The following is a 5,251-nucleotide window of genomic DNA, read 5'->3' as shown; positions in this document are numbered from 1 at the left end:
TGTGGGTGAGAAAGATGGTAAAGTTAAGTTTTGTTATATGTTCCTTCCCCCCTAATCGGGTATGTGCAGTTCTCCTGACAATGCTGTAGTCAGAGCTACAGGGACACCTCCACCAGACCAGCCAAAGAACCAGAAATCTGCTTTGAGACCTTTAACAACTCAAAACAGCACAAGAGTGCAGATGAAGCATCAGGGCAGTCCAAACCTCAAATACGTCAAACCCAAGGACAAAACCAAAGACTCTGGTAAAAACCAACCACGCAAACACAACTCCAGTTCCTCAGCGGCCACCTCCACACCAAGCCCTGAGAAAACCGTGAGTGAAAACGCCCACCTACGATGCTTCCTTCAGAAGACTGAGGGACGCTGTATCCTCGGAGGTTCTAAAAGAACGGTATTCTAAAAAGGTTTGGGGAAAATATGATGCTTCGTTCAGAATACCGGTGAACGGTGTATCTTCAGGGGGTCTAAAAGAAAGGAGGGCTGGAAAGCACATCAACAAAGCAAAAGCTTTGGTGGGTGACTTTTTGAAAAATACTTCAATTTTTGGCTCTGCGCAGGCGTGACTAGTCGTGGAAAGGGGCCTGGGTAAAAGGGGCACCCTCAAGGATACACATCAGCTCAGGTGTAAACAAAAGGGGGGACAAACAAATGGCTGCCAAAAAGTTCCAGGCCAGGGTCGTTGTAAAAATTTTAAAAAGGGCTAAAGAGGTAATGGAGAGGGGGGACAAAAAGAGATGCCCTCGACTGGAGGCTCACAAACTGGCATGTCTGAAAATGGGGAGGTGGAATCAGACTCTCACAGAGTCTGGTTTCGAAAATTCCCCAGAGGGCTCTCTAGAATGATGGGTCCCCATCTCCTCCCGATGACCCTCACGGAAGTGCCTCACAGTCTGACTCTCAAATAGCATCTGATGTAGATGGTCCCGTAGAGGAACCCCCAAGTAACCCTGAAAATGCAGAGGTGTGTATGGAGAGTGTGAGAAGTTGGCAACGTGAATTACCTAGATTTGGGGGGGGTCGGTGTATTGTGAGGAATTTCATTTTGTCAATCTTGAGCGAATAAATTCAGCTCAGCAGGTTGTTGAAGCCATACACAGGGGGATACAGTTAGTTCTCCATGACGTTAATGGTAGGGTAGGCCCTGATGATTATGTTCAGTTACATTTAGAGAGCCGTAATTTAACTAACCCATTATTTTCGGTCTGAAGAACTAGGGATGAGCTGTCTGCTGAGGATTTCTTCAATCAGACCTCAAAGCTGCCACAGAGCAATAGAGTTGCATGTCAATGGGACATTGCACCTCGTTGTGACGGTTGTAAAAAAGCAGGGGAGGGGGCCGCTCGTAGAGTTTTAAATTCTATCCTCAGTAGTCAAATCATCCATAAAAAAGAGACAATGTTTACTAGACCTGACTTACACGGCTACCAATCTGTGTTTTGCGCGTGGGCTCTTGGCCGTCATGTCCGACCATAAACCTACGGACACGGAATCGTTAGCGGGGGCGAGAAAGTTGCATGAGAAACTGGGCTGGTCAGATCAAAAAAAGATTATGCTCAGTGACGTAGCAATGTCTGAACAGCATTTAGGAGTCAACATACAGGTGGTGCTGTATGCGGCGAAAGGGGCTTTTTTTAAACGGGGGGGCAGTTTACCCCAAGACTTATTTCATCCTGTTGCATGATGAGCATTACTATGGGATTCTGGTTGTGAAAAAGTTGTTGGGAGCAAAAAATTATGGTGAGTTTTGCCCCACGGTGCACAGTCACGGCCACTCTTGCAGGTCCAGCTGCTGCCTCTGCTTGAGCGTAACATGCTCAGACAGCGTGGACGTGCAGCTGAGGTGTCCTCGCCGTAGACTGTATTGTCAGTCCAGAGAGCGTTTAGACAGACACATCGACTGGGAATCGACAGAACAAGCTGAATGCCTGTCTAAAACATTGTGCGATAAGGGTCAGTCTTACGTGGACAAGCGGCACAGGTGTAAAGGGAGGCGCTGTAAGCAGGGTCAGGGTTTGATCGCTGGTGATGTAGACGGTCACCTCGGTTTTATAGACAGCCTTAGAAAGCCCGAATCCTCAGAAAAGTGTATTTGTTATGATTCCGAATACACAAAGGAGACTGGGTTGCACACTCCCAATTACATTTTTGCTATGTCCCTCAAGCCGGAAAAGTCCTGGGAATTTAAGGGTGATGAGTGTCTTTCTATGTTTGTTCAGACCTTTATTGGCAAAGAGTTCCGGGTCTACACGTTCCAGGCGCACAATTCCAAAGGTTACGATGCATACTTCATCATTAGACAGTTACTGAAGGAAAAGATGTGCCTAGAACTGATCACTCAGGGTAGTAAACTAATGTGTGTGGAAGTTAAGGCCCTGGGCATTCGTTTTCTAGACTCTTTAAACTTCTTGCCCATGAAGCTTGGTAAGCTCCCGCAGGTGATGGGGTTTGAAGGGTGCAAAGGGTATTTTCCACATTTTTTGAACACTTTCAAAAATCAAAATGACGTGCGGCCTATCCCCTATGTGTGGAGCACTATGGTGTAGAAAGCATGATGCCCAGGGAAAAAGCAGAGTTTCTCGACTGGTAGCAGGCCCACAGGGAGGAGACATTTGACTTGCAGAAAGAGCTCGCGTATTACTGTCAGCAGGATGTCAAAATTTTGAGACAGCCTTGTATCCTATACAGAAAAGAGATTATGAAAATGATGGAGAAGGGAGATCTAGTAGAGAGAGAACCTGGTAAATTCACCGAGATAAAACTGGGTATAGATCCATTCTGGTACATAGCACTGGCATCTGTCTGCATGGCTGTGTACAGGTTTATGTTTCTGGAGCCTAACACGGTAGCTCTTCTCCCTCCAGACAATGATCACAGGCAGAAAAAGATATTCGACCCCATCTGTTCAGTGGCTGTTGTATACCTCTCACAGAGAAACTATACAAATACGGCATGCTTTACAGGGTGGGGAACTACAGGTAGGTTCCTACTCTTTAGAGGGTTATGCCAGTGTTGACAGGGTACACACAGCCTTAGAGTTTAACGGGTGTTCTTTTCCACGCTTGTGCCACCTGTCATTGTGAAAAAGCACAAAACCCTATGACGGGGACAACTTTTGGGTTTCTTTCTTACAAGACGCAGCTCAAGACCGACTATCTGAAACAACTTGGTTTTGTAGTGAGGACTCTTTGGGAGCAAGAGTGGGAAGTGAGGAAAGAAACAGACAGGGAGCTTGCAGGCATTTAAAATGAGCCCAGTTGCCCTAGCCTCTCATGCCTAGGGATGCTCTTTTTGGGGGGAGGACAAACGCTATCCGCCTATATTACAAACTTAACTCCGGGGAAGAAATCCACTATTATGATTTTACCAGCTTCTACCCTTTTGTAAAGAAAACCAAAGAATACCCTATCGGACACCCCAATAGAGTTTATGACAAATTTGGACCCCTTGCAAATTATTTCGGAATTGCAAAAGTTAAAGTGTACCCCACCCAAGGCTTCTTTTTCCCATTGTTACCTGTCAGAGTGGGTGGCAAACTTATGTTCCCGATATGCTGAACCTGTGCGGAAACTGAGCAGCGGGAGATGTGCATCCATACTGACGAGGAGAGGGCCATCCTGGGGACTTGGTGCACGGTGGAATTGAACGCGGGCATAGCGAAGGGGTACGCGGTGGCAAAAATATATGAAATCTGGCTTTTTAATGAAAAATCTGATGAACTCTTTTCAGAGTACATCAAATGACACCTCCGCCAGAAACAAGAGGCTTCAGGGTATCCCAGCTGGTGCACAGACGAAGAAAAACAAAATAAGTACATGAACTATTTCTACCAGAAAGAAGGCGTGCGTTTGTGCCAACACGAGATCAGGTTTAACCCCGCTAAACGCCAAATCGCTAAATTCTTTCTAAATTCCCTCACGAGCGAGATCCCGCCAGATCAACACATCACCGAGTTTGTGTCGGCAGGCCCGAAAACGTACGGGTATAAGCTGTCGGGAGGAAAGGCCTGTATGAAAGTCAAAGGTATTACCCTGAACTTGGCAAACTGTCAAAAGATCAACTTTGACAGTTTGAAAGATCTAGTCCTGGACTATTGCACGGGCCTGCGAGAAAACACCTCAAAAAAGAGAGAGGTGCAGCAGCCCTCTATCGTAAGGAACAAAAATCAGTGGTAAATAGAGACCAAAACCCTTAAGAAAACACAGAAAGTCATTTACAACAAGAGGGTCCTAGGAGAAGGGTTTAAAACCCTGCCCTACGGATTTTAAAATGGATACGAGGTGGAAACACCCCTTTTCTGCAATTCTCACAGGGCCTAGCAACAGTGGGAAAAGTTACTTTGTAAAAAATGTGTTGGATAATGCCAAACAAAACATTGTCTGTTATGCCTGAGAATATTGGATAACATGGCTATAAAAAGCATTGCAAGATACACATGTCTGGGCTTGTTGAAACACATTTTGAGCAAGGCTAGGCATGCCCAAGAATTTAAATGTATTTTTTACAAAATTCATCACCATCTGGTCGTTTTGCACTAAGTCGTTAGAATACAATTTTAAAATCCGGTCACAAGATAAACCCTTGCTCCGATGATGTAAGAAAAACACTCAGTGATAGCCGCAGGCGACAGAGCGGGGGTCTTGTAATTATCTATTGTGAAACACAATGCCTGTGGCATTTTTGTTTAAAAATTTCATAATGCTTTTAGGAAACAACATGCTCTTCGGGGGGTGCCCGTATGAGTCTAAAAACTCTCCACGGTTACGCTCCGCCAGACACAAGGCAAGCCATTGTTCACCAGGTTGGTTGTGTGGATGCGCGATACAAACCTAGGGGTCTCTGAGACAGCTTGTCGCCAGGGAGCCAAATCACAAGGGAACACATCTAAGAAATTCTTTTTTGTGTAAGGCACCTTGATAAGACACACGAGAGCTGCACGGTGTCCATGTTCACATATGGTCAAGCAGAACGTCTCTCCTCTGATTTCTCTCTATGATGTTGTCAAAAACCCCATGCACGATCAGATTGATGGTGATGGTTAAAGCCTTCCCAAAACATATTTCTGCTCTCAGGTTCCCGGTTTGAATCAGGGAATAGTCATCGGCGCATTCCTGGTCGGGAGACAGGTCAAAGGCAAACAAGGTGTAACCCTGTGGAAACTCCTCACGGTCGATTAACAGAGAACGATCTGTCATGTGTTTACCAGTGTCTGTACCAGATTCATGTATTCTCTCACGCAGCATCCTGCCTC

This window comes from Natator depressus, chromosome 20, assembly GCF_965152275.1.
Source record: "Natator depressus isolate rNatDep1 chromosome 20, rNatDep2.hap1, whole genome shotgun sequence".
Classification (NCBI taxonomy): Eukaryota; Metazoa; Chordata; order Testudines; family Cheloniidae; genus Natator; species Natator depressus.
This window is presented reverse-complemented; position numbering follows the sequence as displayed.